Source organism: Lissotriton helveticus, chromosome 2_1 (assembly GCF_964261635.1).
Source record: "Lissotriton helveticus chromosome 2_1, aLisHel1.1, whole genome shotgun sequence".
Lineage (NCBI taxonomy): Eukaryota > Metazoa > Chordata > Amphibia > Caudata > Salamandridae > Lissotriton > Lissotriton helveticus.
This window is the reverse complement of record NC_136059.1, coordinates 1,911,634,014-1,911,653,234: the sequence shown is the minus strand read 5'-3', so window position 1 is coordinate 1,911,653,234 and position 19,221 is coordinate 1,911,634,014. Positions and strand designations below refer to the sequence as shown.

The window sequence follows — 19,221 nt, the reverse complement described above, 5'->3', positions numbered from 1 at the left end:
TTTGGTTGTCTCTGTTTAGATCACCACCAGAAAAATGGCAAGGTATAGCCTCTCCTCGCCATCATGAGGGAGTTAAATTTTAAAAAGCAAAACACGATAGCAGTTCTTAACTTATGTCATTTGTGTGGATTCTTTTTTAAGGTAACCCTAAACCCGTCGTGAAAATGTAACCATGCTTGGACTGCTGCCTCTACGGAGGGTCTGAGAAAAAGTATCCCACTCCATGCGTCGATTGTCCAACAGACTTGTGATCGATCTGTGATTATGAAACAGAGGCGGCGGCTCCTACCGCGCTCAGTATGGAGGCAACATTGAGCAGTTGAGGAGAGAGTGAGAGCGTGGGTTGCGAGAGCGACGACTGCCGCCCCTGCTTTAATGGATGTGGGGACAACAGCGGTCAAACACGGAATGCGGGAAATGGCAGTCTATTCACAACAAAACAGTGGACCTATTTCCACACACGCACTGCTCCACCTCAGACAGCACAGGACAGCGTTTGGGTCTGATACAAGCTGAAGCAAAGAATTGCTATTCCGAAAAGGCTAATTAAGAAGCAAGATGATCGTGGGTGGAAGAGGAACTTAAATGTATTGATACCCAGTAGTCTTCTGAAGGGCACCATAGGAGTGGTGAGTCTTGGGTCACATGCGACATCCCATATGGGGCCCGAACACTATCATTAGGAGCACACAGGACCTGGTCCCTGGCTGGGGTTTAATCCATTGAGGGAAGAATAGCTTGTGCCCCCCCCTTACCGGAAGGGGGTTTCTAGGACACTGCCTGTACGACCAATCAGCCACCATGACCAAGACAGCAGCGTGGACGGATGGACAGAGGAGAGCTTGGAAGATGCTTGGCTGAAGAGGGGACCGCAGCATCCAAAAAAGGCTAACTTTGGGCTGACCTTTCCTTAATCTACTTTCCGTCTTCCCCCTCGTTCTCTCCCCTCTCACTCCACCTCTCCCCTTTCCCTCTCTATTTGTCTCTCCGGTATTTGGACACAGTTCTTTCTCGTCTCCCTACTATGGCTCCTTCCACCCCTCCTTTTCCTATAAATTCTCTCAAACCTCATTGTTTGTTTACTGTACCTTTCTACGCCATTGTAACTGATGTAATTTGTAACGCAATCTTCCTCTGCTATGGCGCTCTGATACCTATGGGCCTAGCCAGCGCTTTATAATCCTTTTGATCTATTTTATAATGCAACATTCCCCTGGTTATGCGCTCTGACACCTCCGGGTCTAGATAGCGCTATATAACCGTCGCAAATCAATTAAACTAAAAACAGTTTTTTCCTGAATGCTGAGACCTGAGCAACATGGCTGATGACCAGTGGAGCTGCTTGGCAGCTAATGAGGAGTCTGGCCCTGGTTTTCCCCCTTGACGTCACCTACCCAGCCGGACATTGGCCATTGTTCCTCCTCCTCTCCCCGCTGTTACTCCTTCCTCCCGTTTTTGGTTTACTGTACCTACTACTCTACTGTAAATGATGTAATTTTTAATGCAATCTTCCTCTGCTATAGCGCTATGATACCTACGGGTCTAGCCAGTGCTTCATAATCCTTTTGATGTACCTTATAATGCAACGTTCCCCTGGTTATGCGCTCTGATACCTCCGGGTCTAGATAGCGCTATATAACCTTTGCATATCAAATAAACAAAAAATTTGCTTTTCCTGAACGCTGAGACCTGAGCAACATGGCTGATGACCAGTGGAGCTGCTCGACAGCTAATGAGGAGTCTGGCCCTGGTTTTCCCCCTTGACCGTCACCTACCCAGCCAGACATTGGGCATTGTTCCTCCTCGTCTACCCGCTATTACTCCTTCCTCCCCTCCCTCCTTCAAATTACTGCAACATTGTTTATGTGTACTATTCCTTATAATGCTTTTGTATCTGGCCGCCTTCCTCGAGACGAATGGATCCCTCGACCCCTCACAGTCTGGCTTCCGAGCGAACCACAGCACCGAGACCGCCCTCATCGCCGCCACCGATGACCTTCGAACTCTGATGGACAACGGGGAAACAGCGGCCCTCATCCTCCTGGACCTCTCCGCGGCTTTCGACACAGTCTGCCACCGCACCCTAGTACAGCGCCTCGGCAACATCGGAATCCAGGACAAGGCACTGGAATGGATCACCTCCTTCCTCGACGGAAGAACACAGAGAGTCCGTCTACCACCGTACAAGTCAGAGGCCACCGAAGTCATCTGCGGCGTACCCCAGGGATCCTCGCTGAGCCCAACCCTCTTCAACGTCTACATGAGCCCCCTCGCGACCATCGCACGCCAACACAACCTGAACATCATCTCCTACGCCGACGACACCCAGCTGATCCTCTCCCTGACCAACGACCCCGACGCCGCCAGAGCCAACCTGCACGAAGGGATGAGAGAGGTTGCCGAATGGATGACGACCAGCCGCCTGAAACTGAACGCAGACAAGACGGAGGTCCTCATCCTGGGCTCCTCGCCCTCCGCCTGGGACGACTCCTGGTGGCCCCCCGCCCTGGGCACCGCACCCACACCGACGGACCACGCACGCAACCTGGGCTTCATCCTGGACTCCTCCCTCTCCATGACCAGACAAGTCAACGCCGTCTCCTCGTCATGCTTCAACATCCTGCGCATGCTACGGAAGATCTTCCGGTGGATCCCCACCGAGACCAGGAAGACTGTCACCCAGGCCCTCGTCACTAGCCGACTGGACTACGGCAACGCCCTCTACGCCGGAACCACCGCCAAGCTCCAGAAGAGACTCCAGCGGATCCAGAACGCCTCAGCCAGACTCATCCTCGACATCCCACGAAACAGCCACATCTCCGGACACCTGAGAGACCTGCACTGGCTCCCGGTCAACAAGAGGATCACCTTCCGCCTCCTCACCCACGCGCACAAAGCCCTACACGACCAAGGCCCGAGCTACCTCAACAACAGGATCAACTTCTACACTCCCACGCGCCCCCTCAGATCAACCAGCCACGCCCTCGCCGCCGTCCCCCGCATCCGAAGAGCGACAACAGGAGGAAGGTCCTTCTCCCACCTGGCTGCAAAGACCTGGAACTCACTCCCGTCCGACCTGCGCCTGACCCAAGACCACCTCTCCTTCAGGAAGAAGCTCAAGACCTGGCTGTTCGAGCAGTAACGGCACCCCCCCCCTCCCAGCGCCTTGAGACCCTACGGGTGAGTAGTGCGCTATACAAATGACTTGATTGATTGATTGATATCTGATGTAACTTGTATCGCAACGATCCTAAATGTAAAGCGCTCTGATACCCTCATGGGTCAAGTTCGCGCTATATAAAACTTTATAAATTAAAAAAAAAAAAAAAAAAATCCCCACTGGACTACCTTAGCATTATGAGAGAAGATTCTTTTCCTTGTAGATTAGCTCGGAACCCTCGGGGGCCTGAATCAGTTGAGTATGACCCTAAACAGTTTTGGGTGCACTATTTAATCTCTTCATGCATTTCATTTTTACGTGTTTCCTAAAGATATCTTTAGCTTTTTGCAGTTGAAGACTGTTGTATTTGTTTCATGATGTCTATTTAGAGGTTCTGCGGTGACACGCCATTCCTGGAGAGGCGGTTGAGACGGACGGTGGGAAGGGATCCCCATCCTTTTTGGAGAGCTTAAAATAAAATATAATTTCGCCTATCTACACGCTTCCCGTTTCCTTACTACATTTTGGCGACGATCGCCTGCTCGTCCAAACCTTCTTCTGCTCTCCATCAGCGGTGGGTGAAACCACGTCTCTGAAACGGCGTTTATCACGACAGACAACGGAACGTCCACTTCGAATATTCAACCTGCGGCAATCACCCGACTTCGTTATTGTGAATATTTCCTTCTCAACATAGGTACTGTACTTTATTTCATTTATTTTAAGCGCTTGAGCCGTTCATGCTCGCGCCAACGAAACTCTCAACGCTCGAGCTGTTCACGCTCACATCTTCTAAAGTGGTTGCCTAGTTATGAGGCTAGACGATAAGCCTGACTGTTTCATCAGCACGTCGGCAACTCTGCGTGACTCCATATTGAATTTCTATTCTGGCATTCTTAATTATTTGCAGCATACTATAAAACGCTGTATCATTTGGCATATTCTTTTAACACGGTGATCTGCACACCTTACAAGAAGATCACATTCAGTTGACCTTTGTGTCTTATTTACGGTGAATTGCACACCCTTTAAGCAGATCACAGCTTTTTACCAAATCATTTTCTATTTCTTCACGGTGATTTGCACACCCTTATGCAGATCACAACTTTCTAGCAGATTACCCTATATTTCATCATGGTGATTTGCACACCTATCTGCTCATTTTATTATTATACAGGGACTACATTGTAACACCACTAATTATTATTATTTTTTTTTTTGGAAAACAATTTTTATTGCAGAATCAGAAATGTACAATCATAGATACGATCTCGCCCATCACCGTTTCACGTCGATCTTAGTCATGAACAGTAGCGCACACAGCCATTCAGCCCACATCCCGGAGGCAGGGCGGCGATGTCTAGGAAGCTGTTCGGAAAATAATTGAGAATACATTGCAACAATATGTACTTGACATCTGTATATTTGGGCCTGTGTCAAAGATCTGCTTTTTTCTATCCACTCAACCCCTAACCCCAACAACTAACAGTTCCCTCCCGGTCATTAGAAAAAGTAATGAACAATTCCCACATTCCTTGCCGCAGTCAGTGGATCCTAACAAGCTAGCCTCTCAATCCGCTATTCACTCTAGGACCATTCTCGGCAGATAAAATCACTCTTTCAGCAGTAACCTCCCGCTCCCCCCACCACCCGGCCACTCTCCGGTCTCTCGCTGGTGTTAGCTTTGTCCAGGATCAAATCCAGTCATTCAGGAGCTGAGGGAACAACATTCATACACTCGTGCACCACCCGGAGCTCTCTAGTAGCTTCATTCTCCCTGGTCTCCCTCCCGTGATTGGTGCTCGTGCAGGGCTACCACTAGGCCCTCCCATATTCGCGCTGCTTCCAAGCCCTTTTCATTACCTGTGCGGGTCGCTTGCCGGAGCCGAACCATACTTTCACTTCTGGCCCATTTCTCCAATTCCGCCGCCCAGCGCTTACTTGACGGGCCCTCCGATGACTTCCAGTGCCATGTGATCTCTCTCTGGGCCAAAATAAGTCCTAGGTCTATAAATTTACTGGTGATCCTCTTTTTTTTGGTGTGCGGGAACCAGAGCAGCAGACAGACTGCTTTGTCATAAGTCAGCTGTCTATCCGTCACCCCGTTCAGATGCTCTCCCACTTCCGTCCAATACAAGCCCAGCTTCCGGCAATCCCACATCATGTGGTCTAGCTCTGCCCCTACAAAGGAGCACCTGGGGCATGCCGCATCCTGCACATGGAAATGCCTTTGCACCTTGCCAGGCGTCAGGTACGCCCTATGTAATACAAAGAAGTGTATTTGTTGGAAGCGGGCATTCCTACTCCCCTTCCATGGTCTCCTCAGGATTTGACCCCACGTAGCTTCTGGTATGGGTTTCCCTACACTCTCTTCCCATTTCCCTTTCAACGCTGCCAGGGGCGTGAGGCCTTCATGAAGCATTCGGGAATGTAAGCATGTTACCGCTTTGAACGTCCCCGCCGACATCACCACGTATTGGCACGCCATCGTGGTCGTTGGCTCTGCGATCCCCGTCTTCCAATGCTTTTTCATTGCCGCGGTCACAGCCATATATAGCAGGAAACTCCCAGCCGGTATCCCAAATCGGTTCTGCACCTCCTGGAAGGGGAGTAGCTCACCATCAGCGTACAAATCACCCACCATGAGGAGCCCATTCTCTTCCCAGTCCAAAAGGGGTGACCAGTCCCCGCCATGTGGCAAGGCCGTCAGCATACCCAGGGGTATTTCCGGCGCATATGGGTGCACCGCTCCTGCTCGCTTTTGACTCCTATTCCAGCACAACCTCAACGTTCTTTCCTCGAGCGTCAATCGCCCTGCATCAAGATGTTGCTGCAGGATAATATAGGACAATACATGCCTCTGTATCCCCCGTCCGCGGCACTGACCAGGGCCTCTAAATTCCCTAGCTACGTGTTGCGTAAGGATCTGCAGCTGCGCCGCCAGATAATACAACTCGAAATCCGGCACTGCCATTCCTCCTTCTGATTTCGGCCGACGAAGTGTGTCTAGCGCCACCCTTCTCCTCCCGCTCCCCCATATAAACCCGATAGTAAGGGTTCGGAGGTCCTTAAAAAACCTGGGTGGGATCCATATCGGCAACGTCCTGAAATAATACAAGAGGCGCGGCAAGGCCACCATCTTGAGCAGTGCCACTCTGCCGACCACCGACAGCGGGAGCGTGGCCCAAAACGCTACCGAGCCCCTCAGGGCTCTAATGCAACGTCCAATGTTGCCCTCCAGCAAGTCTCCTGCCTCCCGGTAGATCCTTACTCCTAGGTAGGTAAAACAGGATCCCTCCCAAACCACACCTGCAGGCAGCGATGGCTGCGGCGTGTCTGCTCTCAGTGGGAAAACGCAAGTTTTGCTCCAATTCACACCAAGTCCCGAAAACACCCCAAACGCATCCAGCATATCCACCGCTTTACTCAATGCCCCTGCCGTATCCTCTAGGAACAACAAGAGATCATCCGCATAAAGCGAGATATAATGGTGCTCGCCTAGGCAGGCGATCCCCCTGGATGCCGCTCCCGTCCGGGCGTATATCGCCAAGGGTTCGATCGCCAGCACGAACAACAGAGGTGACAATGAACACCCCTGGCGTGTACCCCGCTGCACTGGGTATGCTTTCGATATCACTGAACCTACTCTCACCCTGGCGGTGGCCGAGGAGTACAACACATTCGTCCAGCGCCGTAACTCAGTTCCCATGCCAAATCTCTCCAGCACCTTATCTAGGTAAGCCCATTCCAAGCTATCGAATGCCTTTTCTATGTCAATAGACAGTACCGCCAGCCATTCATCCGGTTCCAGCTCGCTCCCCAAGACACGTATCAATCGGCGGATATTAGCCGAAGTGTTCCTGGTTGGGATAAAACCCGCTTGATCCTCGTGAATCAGCGTCGTCATATAGGGCAGCAATCTGGTAGCCAGTATACGGCTCAAGATTTTGTAGTCCACCGTCAGCATGGACAGTGGTCTGTACGCGGTCACGTCTGCGCTATCCTTCCCCGGCTTCAGCAGGGGCACAACCAAAGCCTCCCGCATAGAGCCGGGTAGGCAGCCCTGTCCCAGTGCCTCATTATAGACTACCGACAGCCTGGGCGCCAAGGTATCAACGTATTCGGCATAAAATTCGATCGGGAGGCCATCCACTCCAGGAGTCTTCCTCCTCGCCATCTGTTTAATTGCTCCCCTAATTTCAGCCAGCGTAATCGCGGCGCCCAGGGCCTTAGCGTCTTCGTCTCCCAATTGCGGGAATCGGAGCTCCGCCAGGTAACCCTCCACGTCCTCAGTCCCTACCACCAGCCTACTCCGGTATAGGGTCTCATAATACTCCGCGAAGCGCGATAAGATCGCCATCTGGGAGTAGACCACGTCCCCAGACTCCGTTTTCAGGTGCAGGATCGAGCACCCCCTCGGGTCCGGGTTCGCCAACCTCGCTAGTAGCGTACCTACCTTATCTCCTTCAGCATGGACCCTTGCGGTGTACTGCTTATAATCATAGCATCGTAGTCTCTCAGTTTCTACTGCGACCAACTCTTTAGCCTCTAGTAGCTGCGCCTGCAATGCTCCCTGCTCCGGTCTTCACCGCTCTAACGCCCTCAGCGCCTCCTCCGCCTTCAGGACCTCCCCCATTATCACTTTCCTGACCCCGCTATGTTTGCTGATACACAGGCCCCTTGCCACCACCTTAAAGGCGTCCCACTCAAGGCCTCTTGTAGAGGCCGACCCCTCGTTGGCTGCAAAATACATCTCGACACCCTCTTGGACCTCAGTCCGGAAAACCTGATCTTCCAGCGTGTCCGGGTTTAGCCGCCAAGTGGGAATAGCCGTCCTTACCCGCTGCCATTGGAGAGAGAGCAGCTGGGGATTAGGATCCGAGATGGTCCGAGCAAGGTACTCGGTACTTGACGCTACGGTAGCGGTAGTAGGATCACACAGGATCGTATCGATCCGAACATGTAGTTCATGGAGAGCAGAGAAGAAGGAGTAGTCCCTATCCTCCGGGTGCTGCCCACGCCATACATCCACCAGCCCCCACTCATTCTGCCAGTCCTTCCTTCGCCGTGCTACTCTGCGTACCAGGGACTCAGCCATTGGCGGGTGGGACCTATCCAAGGCAGTGTCCGTAATGGAGTTGAAATCGCCTCCCAGTATTAATGGCCCCACTAAGTATTGCGCTAGTGTACCCGATAGAGCATCAAAAAATAAAGGTTGTTCTGTATTTGGTGCATAAATGCTGCAAAGTGCCACCTCCCTGCCGTATAATCTCCCCCGCACTCCCACATACCTTCCCTCCGGGTCAATCACCTGGCTCGTAACCTGGAATGGAGTCCCAGCCCTCACCCAGATCAGTACCCCCCTGGCATATGCTGAGTACGCTGTTCCAAAGACCTGCCCCCTCCAGCGTCTCTGCAGTGCCGCACATTCCGATTTGGTAAGATGGGTCTCCTGCAGCATTGCAATCTGGATCCCGCGTCTCACCAAATATGCATGTACTTTGTATCGTCGGGACATTGTGTGCAGCCCCCGCACATTCCAGGTGATGCACTTCAGTTCAGATAAAGTTCCCATTGTCATCGTCTTGCATTGTCCCCCCCTACATGTCTTCCCAGCCCACACCAGTGTCAGACTTACCCACCCTCCCAACACCCCTTAGAACACCCAATGCCCAGACCCCCAGAACAGGAACCAACAGTTGCACCTCAGTCCCCATCCAAACCTCAATAACCATACAAACAATCCTACCCTGTGGTAGCCACCACAGGTCGCCTTAAGGGCAATAGGTGCGTGGCAATGCACCGATAAGCGGCAGCTCTGGCCTACACCCTCGGCTCCATGATCCCTCCCTATGGCATGTTATAGGAACAGCTATCAGAGGGTTGTCATACGTTCCCGCCCCACCAATAACCGACTCCAACCCATACTGCACCTCAGAGACCATGTAGATCACAGATCGTCTGCTGTCCGGGGGGTCACCTCTGGTCCCGCAGTACTGTCCACGTCAGAAAATTCAGTCCCTGATTGTCCTTTTTCATCCTCCGACGCCGATCTTCCGGTCAGTTCCTCCGTCTGCGATCTGGTGATTGCTGCCGTCGCCGCCAGCGCACCCTGTTTGTCCGCCGCCATTTGAGCCAGCAATAGGGCCTGTTGAGTCTTGTGTCGTTTACGGATACACTGTGATTGGCGGACCCTCGTCGGCTTTGGGCGGTCATTGTCAGCCGTGCGTCTGCGATCAGTTCCTGCTCTGTATGTCTCCAACCAAGTCCAGGCCTCCTCAGGCGTTATAAAAAACTGCGTTGTGCCATCCAGGATAATCCGCAATTTAGCAGGAAACAGTAGCGAATACTGAATTCCCTCGGTTCTGAGCTCCCTTTTGACCGCAAGGAAAGATGCCCTAAGTCGTTGGACGTCCTGGGTATAATCCGGGAAGATTGTCACCGAACTGTTCTCCACTTTGAAAGGTCCCAGGGATCGTGCATTTTGAATCAACAGGTCTCTATCCTTGTAGTGGAGGAGACGTGCAACCACAGGCCTTGGAGGGCGCCCCAATGACGGCGGCCTGGCCGGAACCCTGTGTGCCCTTTCCAGCGTGAAGAAGGGGGACAATCCTTCCGGAGCCACTTGTGTTAGAAACCAGTTCTCCAGGTAGGTAACCATGTCTACCCCCTCAATTTTCTCCGGCAGGCCGACCACTCTCACATTATTGCGCCTATTCCTGCTTTCTGCATCCTCTGCCCTTTTTTCCAGAGCTGTTAACCGTTGCAGCGCTCCCTCCAACTTCCGTTCCACAGTCACCACCGGCGGCTTCAGGTCTTGCACCGTCAGTTCAGTTTCCTTCACCCGGTCCACCAGCTTCGAATGATCGGCCTTTAGGAGGCCCAGCCCCGTAGCAACCTGCAAGATGTCATTATGCAGGGATTCTTTAGTTGCTGTTATGGCCTCGAGGATCTGGTCCAGGCGCCTGCCCAACCTCATCCACAGTCACCACCGGCGGCTTCAGGTCTTGCACCGTCAGTTCAGTTTCCTTCACCCGGTCCACCAGCTTCGAATGATCGGCCTTTAGGAGGCCCAGCCCCGTAGCAACCTGCAAGATGTCATTATGCAGGGATTCTTTAGTTGCTGTTATGGCCTCGAGGATCTGGTCCAGGCGCCTGCCCAACCTCATTTCCGTCTCCGAGCCCCCCATCGCTTCTGCACCCTCTGGGGTGGCAATCTGCGTCATCTCACCCCCTCCTGCTGCTCCCAGCTTCATCGCACAAGCCGCACCAGATACTGAGCCACGCTGCAATGTCCTTAGGCCTGAACCTCCGTGTCCGAGCCACAGAGCGAGCTTCCGCACCCTGTGCCCGCAGGGCGACCCCAACCTTCAGCGGGACGACGTAGCAACAGAACGCCAGGCCCTCCGCAACAATCCCACTCCGACCAGACACTGCGGCTTCACGTCAGTGACAGGCTCCGGGATAGTCAGGCGGATCGTAGGAACCCTCAGGCCGTTCGCAGGCGTCCCGCTCGTGCCTCACTGTTGGAGTATGCCAGCCGTCTTACTCTGGCGGGTCCGGAGTTCGCCCAATACACCGCCCCAGGCCCCCAAGCGCAGACACTATTCGGCCTCCAGGCCGACCGCCCACTGTCTAGGTGGTCAGCCACAGCGCTAGATTAGGGGCCCCGGCACTCCAGCCAATCAGGACCTACTGCTGCGGAGCCCGCAGCGCGCCCCACCGGCGGAGCGCGCCTCCGGTTGTCTCCTCGCGTCCGGCACCGGGCGGGTCAACACCCTCGCGATGGTCCCCTGTGTCCGCTACCAGGGGCAGCGCCGCCTGTGTAGTCCTGGCCCCGACATCAGTATAAGGGCCCTCCGTCAGCACAGCCGGGGGGTGGTCTACCTATGCCCGGCTCCAGCGCAGTGCGCCGCCCACACCCCCGCAATCCAGACAACTGCTGTGATGGGGGCCTTCCGACTTCAATCCGTTCCCGAGCCAGCCTCGTTCTGCACCTCTCCGGGACCCCGATCTCAGACCAGGGGTCACCAATGCGCTTCACCGCCCGTCCCGGCAGCCGCCATCGTGATGCTTTCAGCCGGTCTCGCCAGGCGCTGGTCAGCAGCTGCTACCTCCGCTATCCAGCCTTACAGATCACACGCTGCGAGGGGTGGAGAAGTGTTGGCGCTTTGCGGGTGCGCTCCGCTTACTTCAATTAATGGCCCGGCAACTCTCCTCACGCTGCGGGCTCCTTGTCCCAACCGCCGCGGCAGCTGTAGTCAGACGCTGCGCAGCGGGACGGAGATGGTCGTATCAGGCCGCGGGTGGGCTCCGCGAGCCTTGTCTTGACTGCGGGGGCCAGTAGCCAGCGCCGCTCGCACTTTTGGGGGCACAGTCAGTGTTTTTAGCGGGTGAGCTCCGCTTTGAATAGTTCTGGGCGGCGCTATCGCGGTGATGATCTTCGCGGGTGGGCTCCGCTTTTGGTGCTCAACAGTCTGGGCTCACCTTCGGCCGACGGGCCTGTTCGTCAGCGGGTGGGCACCGTGATGGCTCTGCTTGTCTTTTCGGGGCTCCGCCACGGCAGGGCGGACCACGGCAGGCTGGAGAGGCGCGGGGTGAGCTCCCGGTCACCTCCTCCTTCTCTAGGCCCGGGGCTCGACACACGCCCCACGGGCCTCTCGGCGGCCGGTTCGATTCTTCGCAGGGGGTGCTCTATTCCCCCCGCGAGATGCCGGTTGCGGCACCCAGCTGCCGCCGCCCCACTCCAGTCCCGCCTCGGCTGATTAAATCGCCGCACCTGATGGGGGCCCCCTCCTCTCGGGATTATCCGGCCGACATTGCCGCCATCTTGGTTGCTCCTCCGGAGGTCACCCGGTCCCGGCGACAACAAAGAAACCTCCACCTCCGGGGCTCCGCCAGCCGAACCTCCGGGCCCAATCTGCGCAGCAGGAGCCCCGATACCTGCTCCTCGTTCTTAGGCCGCCAGAGACCCCGATTTCCAGGATAAATTGGGGATCGAGCGCGGAGCTATCGGCTCACGCCGCCTGCTCCATCGGCGCTCAAGCCACGCCCCCACCACTAATTATTATTTATATTCACTTATTTCTCTTATTTTATTTTTTCTTTATGTTTTGTTTGTTGCATATTTCTTTACTTAGTTTCATATCAACATGGCTGCTTCCCAGACTATTTCTCCTCCACCGTAATGTTTAGGTCTCGCGCCTAGCGTTGCACTGCGTAGCAGTGCTTCGTGCAGCGCGAGGCATTTTGTAAACAAAAAAAGGGGTTTTCAGAGCCACTTTTCACAGTAAAATGCTCGTGTGTGTCCTTTTTTGTTTACTGTTACTTCATTGGCCTTGGCGTTGTTTCCATAATGAAAGACTTAAATCTATTGGCTTTTTCCGCGAGCATTGCTCCTCCCATGGCCTATTGGTGTCTATTACACGCATGAAGCTCGTAACCGACACCAATAGGCCGTAGGAGGAGCAACAGAGCTACGGGCATGGTAAGAGAAATGACATGCCTTGCTGTAGCGCGCGCGCGTGTGTGTGTGTGTGTGTGTGTGTGTGTGTGTGTGTGTGTGTGTGTGTGTGTTTAGCAATTACGGGCTTCGAAATGACACGCCTTGCTGTAGCGCGCACGCGTGTGTCTTTATCGATACAGAGAAGTACAATGGTAGGAGTGAGATACAAGCTGGAAGAATGCGCATGTTTACCAATTACTTTATTTATTTATTTATGCGTTTTTATGTACTACGGACTTTACCGAGGCGTCAGAGCGCTTCACACTAGGAACAGAACTGATACATGAGGAGAACATAACACGTGAACATATTACAAAAGCAGACGTTAACTTACATAAGGTAAAAGTGATAGTTGTGAGTAAACAAAATACATGAGAGCAATGACACGCCTTGCTGTAGCGCGCGCGTGTGTTTCGCAATTACGGGCTTTTTAAAAAAAAAATTGTTGCACGCCGTGCTTTAAGGAACAGTAATAGAAATGACACGCCTTGCTGTAGAGCGCACGCGTGTGTCTTTATCGATACCGAGAAGTACAATGGTAGGAGTGAGATACAAGCTGGGAGAATGCGCATGTTTACCAATTACTTTATTTCTTTCTTTATGCATTTTTATGTACTACGGACATTACCCCGAGGCGTCAGAGCGCTTCACACTAGGAACAGAACTGATACATGAGGAGAACATAACACGTTAACAGATTACAAAAGCAGACGTTAACTTACATAAAGTAAAAGCGAAAGTTGTCAGTAAACAAAATACATGAGGTATAAAAAAGTGCATATTGCAAGTGTGTAGGTTACAAGAGAAAAGACAGTACAATTAGAGTAATAATACTGCAATATATGCTAGATGCTTAGGCAGAAGAACCAACGTTACGTAGGCAATGGTAGCACTTGTGCAAGTTTCCTTATGTTTTCAGTCCCTCTCCAGGGCCCTTTGGCTATGATTGTTAGAATTTACCTTCCTCCCCCGAAAACAATTCACTTGTTTGTTGTTGCTAATAAGCATAATCAAAGAGGTAGCTGCTCAGCTGAGAAAAACGACAAGTGTTGCAGTAGGGCCAGTGGGAGAGGCTCACGGTTTGGACTACTGTGGATGGGTTTCAAGAGGCAAGAATGGAGGAAGAGGAAATATTATTGATCTGAGTAGACAAACATAAGGCCAGGCAGAGCGCCCAGCTCAGGTCCCCACATCTGCAAGGACCAGCCTGGGGTGTTCCTACTGATCTCCAAGACCTCAGAATGTCAGCCAGGACTACCAACTCCCTGGTACAAATAACACATTACCCCTTTTGACTGTCACTCCATCGTAGTGAAGAACCATTTCATGAGCCATGACATCCACATCACTAGCCTATGTAGCAGCTCGTTAGGCCAACTTCTAACGATGTCAGAGCCAATATTCTTCCTGATGAATCTGGGCCATGGCACACACTGATATCTTCCTGTCTGTGACCCACAGGGAGCCTTGAGTTTTGATAATTGCTGTTGTAAACATGTTGTAAACACATGGCATTAACATGTCCTTGCATTAGGACTCCAAATAAGAAAACATTGTAAATAGCAGTGGGGCGTGGAGTCTGTTAATAATGAGTGAAGTAATGCATGGCTGTTACCGTCGTTATCATCTCAAGTTGTTGATGATGAACTATGCAAAATTGGAAACCGGTATGCTAAAAGTGTCTCTTGCACTCGTCACAGCACCTCTCGTTTATGCACCATGGCGTGTGCATCATCACGTTTGAAACAAGTGGTTGAAATTCAAACCTCTCACCCAGAATCTTCTCCTTTGGGCATACTACAGCCAGAGGGAGGGAGGGATGAGTCAATGCTCAATCATAATAAACTAAGAACAGAGTCTTCAAGCCTTACATTAACATGAAGATCTTTTTCAGCTGTGACTCAAGTCCATAAGTGCCCTCTTGCCGCCTCTTAAAACTCAAAATCAATACTGTTGTTACCGATTACATTTGATCGGTGACATCTGCACGCATCTCTCTTCTCTGTCCGTGTATTTTTTGTTTGGTTTCTGATAAAAAGGAATGTTTGGCTCTGTCTATCACCTCACTGCATCCACCATGTGCTCACACTAGAGAAAGGAACTCACTGGACTGGGCCTTAGTGTCAGTGTTCCAAAAGATGACTTTGTGCAGACAGTGACAGGATGGTCAGGGAGAAGCGAATTCGAATTTCAAAGCTTTATTCGACTTTTAGTCATAAAAGCAAACCTCCTAGCCATAATACAATAAATACTAAGCATAAGAACAGTTAGTTAAAAGCATATTAAACAACAAGAGTCAAATGCTGATAAATTCTAAAAGGAGGAGGGTGAAGAAAAAAAAAAAAATTCTAAAATATGTATACATACATTTTTTAAAAATTCATTAGAAAAAGTTAAAAGAAAACAAGCAAGATTAAAGGAGCTGTTGATAATCCATATTAGCTAGTAGGCTTTAAGGCACGTGATCTTATTACCCACGCCCAGGCCAAGAATTTTGCTACGCCTATTACCAGTGGAGTAGAGGAATCAGATGTTAAAATTCTGAGGGCTTGTGAACAACAGCGAGTGCCCATATTTTTACACAGTGGTTTTAGCCACTTTCGACGGGGGGTAGCATACAAAGGGCAAGAAAAAAGCAGATGCGCAATGTCCTCTATTTGGTTTTTACAATGTTCACAGTAAGCGTCCTGCAATGGGGACCAGTGTTGTGTAAAAGCGTTCACTGTGAGTGTTCCCACATGAAATTGGAAATATAATTTCCTGTCAAATGGACGTTCAATTACGTCCCAATATTTTTCATATAATGGAAGTTGTTTAGTGTCCAAAAAGCGTGATGACAGGGTAGATTGCAGGCCTTTGCGATACGATGAAACATATACCGAGTCCCAATAAATGTCCTTCAATTGCTTTTTCGTTGGAAATGAGGCGACATCCTTATTGCCCCACAAATAGTCAAGGCCCAGCTTCCCCAATGTACCCCGGAGCTCCTTTAGCCAGGCAATGCAGTGAAAACGGTCAAAATTCACAACATCAAAAAAAGCTGATGCATAATGACTTAACTCTGGGGTTAACATTAGGCGCCTCCAATACAACAAAGGACGTAGGCGGGCAATGTCTTCAATATTTTTCCTACCTAGGTCCATCTTTAGTGGGATTATGGGGGTACTTTGTGGGGCCCCAACAAGCCCTCACAGAAATCTATTTTCCGCCCGCCCGAGATCTCCTAGGTTTGAAAATCCCCAGAGCTCAGACCCATATAAGCATGCACTCAGTACCTTCATACTATAAATTTCGAGTGCACAATTTATGGGTCTTGTCATGGATGTATTATGTTTGATGGTAACTGCACCTGCTAGCTGGCTAAATTTTAAAGATGCCATATTAATGTGTGATTTCCATTTCATGTCATGTTGGAGAATAATTCCTAGGTAGGCAAAGGCATCTACCTTTTCCAGTGGTTCACCCTTGAATTTTATCACCCCCTTGAAAGCCGATTGGGAACTCAGACACATAAATTTAGTTTTACTAGTGTTTAATTCCAAACCACGACTATCACAGAAATCCCCAAAAGCGTCAACCGCTTTCTGCAATCCACTAGGCGTGCGTGATAGTAAAAGCGTATCGTCCGCGAACATTAGTACGGGGACGTGTACACCTGCTACGAGTGGAGCGTCATTTGGGGATTTATTTAAGTGCTCCACAATTCCGTTTATATAGATTGAAAAAAGCGTTGGGGCCAGGACACATCCTTGCCTCACCCCCCGTTCGACTGGAAAAGGGGCCGTCACTTCCCCCTGTTTGCCCCATCTTATTTTTGCAAAATTGTTTTCATGGAGGCGGACCAGCAAGGTAAGGAGCTCTCTGCTTATTCCCACATCGGCCAGTGTTTCCCACAGTTTTTCTCTCGGGACCAGATCAAATGCGGCTTTTAGGTCCACAAAAACTGCGTACAGTGTGCCATTTCGCAGTGTGACATTTCTCCAATAGATGGCTAGGAAATAAAAAACTTGGTCAACACTGCTAGTCAAAGGACGAAATCCCGCTAGGTATGGCGACAATATATTTTGGTCTTCAATCCACTGCTGTAATTTGTTCTGGACCAGTCGACCCATTATTTTCTGCGCAGTGTCAATTAAACTAATGGGTCTATAATTTTTTGCCTGGGTTATATCCCCCTTTTTAAATATAGGGATGATTTCAGCCCCTTTCCACGAGGCTGGGACTTCTCCACCCATAGCTATTACGTTTGCCAACCAAGTGAAATATGTGCACCAAGAAGACCGGTCAGATAGAAAAACATCTGCTGGGATGCCATCCATGCCCGGCGCTTTTCCTCCTGACACGCAGTCCAGTGCCAGGCTAACTTCCTTTTCAGTAAATATTTGATCATTATAAAAGACAGTTTGGGGGAGAGATATGGATGCATATCTCGGGCATCTGGCATACTGGGGTTGGAAAAAATCATTCCAGCCTTCTTGTGACACATGGTTTTGTGGTTGGGCTGCTACCCCACCCCTGTTCCATTTAACCAAGGCCCAAAACCGTTTTGAGTCTTTGTTGGCACAGGCCTGTTTTAGCTCACTCCAGCCCTCTTCATCCCAACGCCTCTTTGATTGCTTTTGCGTCAGCCTGTAGAAGTCTCTTGCCCTTTTGACGGCTCTAGGGTTTCCTATTTTCAATTCTACACTTAGTTTTTGCCTTGCCAATCTACAGCTTTTATCATACCAGCCTTTAACGGCTTGATGTTTTTTAGCTGCAGTTGGGTCTAATGTTTTAATGAAAAAACTTTGGAGTTTGTTAAATACATTTTTGTGGGCCTCCATCATGTATTCCTCGAAATTAGGGTTCCCATAATGCGTCTTGATAACGCTAATTTCTTCTTTTACTAAATTTTTCAAATGTTCTAATTTTCTTTCATCCCTTAGCAACATTCCCCATTTCAGATGTCTTTGGTTGTTGGAGCACACAACATCTCGTGTTACCATCTGCTTATTATTTAGGAGTACACTAAGCTCTTGATAGGGGTGAAATGTCATATACAGGGGATGGTGGTCACTCTCCAAGCGTGATACAACTGCCATGTCTAATAGCTTGGACCATGCTCTTACATCAATTAAAAAGTAATCAATCCTGCTTGTTGCACGACCATTGTCGAAGGTAAAATTCCCTTTTAAGTCGGATTGTGTCCTCCCGTTCGTGGCTCTCAATCCTCTGGAGAGGCAGAGACTCTTTATCCTGATGGCCGTAGCGCTCCACCTTTTTATGGGAGGAATCTCTAATTGCGGTATTCCCCATCTACTGTCTTCCTCTGCCGTTAAGCTCCTATCCTCTTCTCCCAGGGGAGAAGCAGTAGTGCAGTTGGGCTTTGCCGTATCCTCTCCAGCTTCACAGGACAAAGCCTGTGTGTCTGAGGGTCTGTTTGTCCCAGGAATTGGCTACTCATGGTGTCAATAAGAACGGCAAGGTACAGGTAGGCTTTTTTAATCTATTTATTAGTTTTCACTTTTACATAGCGCAAACTTTACCCGCAGGTATCAGAGCGCTTTAAATCAGCATGCTTATAACAAGCAAGACTAGCACTCTATATTACTTCCAACTTTGCTTAGCATAAGCAACAGCTAACCATTCACAAACAATGTTTATATACCAATTGCAAATTAAAAAAAAAAATTAATGCAAAGCATTGTCATTTACAATGCCAGTAACTCAAACTTTAATGCTGCGAGACCTATTGCATTGTAAATGCTTGTTAGTTGATGGAGATACTCCTCCTATTGAATGGAAGGAATGGATTGGTATTTTTGAAAATTATTTGGAAGCCATCGATGAGCTCAGATTTCAAGCATCTATGAAAAGAGCTATTTTGTTAAATTCTTTGGGTAAGGCTGGTCAACATGCTTTCAAGCTTTTATCTGAAATTATGGGTGCGGATGGAGAACCTATTGATAATCCATATAATGAAGCTAAGCAGAGACTTGCCAAATATTTAAGGAAACAAGTTAACATTGCCATGCAACGCCACAAGTTTTACACAATACCCGAAAAGGAAAAAGAAAGTGTGGATCAAATGGTCACCCACTTAAGAGAACTTGCTGTGAAATGTGATTTTGGCACCATGAATGATCAACTTATTCGAGACCAACTTACTGTACAATGTAAAAATAAGAGAATGCAGGAAAAACTATGGGCAGCCAAAAATCCTTCACTACTTGAAGCCATCACCATTGCCAAAGTAGTAGAAGAATCAGAAAAATGTATGCAAGAAATGCGTTCTTCATAACTCAAAAAGGATGAGTTTGTAAATCTTGTTTCCAAAAAAGATATTTCTTCAAGTTCTGATGTAAAGACCAAGCAATTCGCCAAAACTAAACCCAAAACTCTTCATGACCATAAAAGTAAATTCAGAAGGTGCTATAGGTGTGGTAGTGTTAATCATACTGCAGACTTTGCTGGTTGTTTTGCCAGGGACAAGTCTTGTAACAATTGTGGTAAAAAGGGGCATTTAAGTTCTGATTGTAACAATATTAGTAAGAACAGAGTTGCTTTTGTTGACAAT

At 49.9% G+C, this 19,221-nt stretch overlaps 1 protein-coding gene across 1 annotated transcript in view; it reads right to left on the bottom strand.

Moving 5' to 3' along the window:
- Positions 1 to 19,221, bottom strand: part of BBS7 (Bardet-Biedl syndrome 7) — a 388,515-nt gene that overhangs the window by 297,356 nt on the left and 71,938 nt on the right. The gene's annotated exons all lie outside the window — the stretch shown is intronic.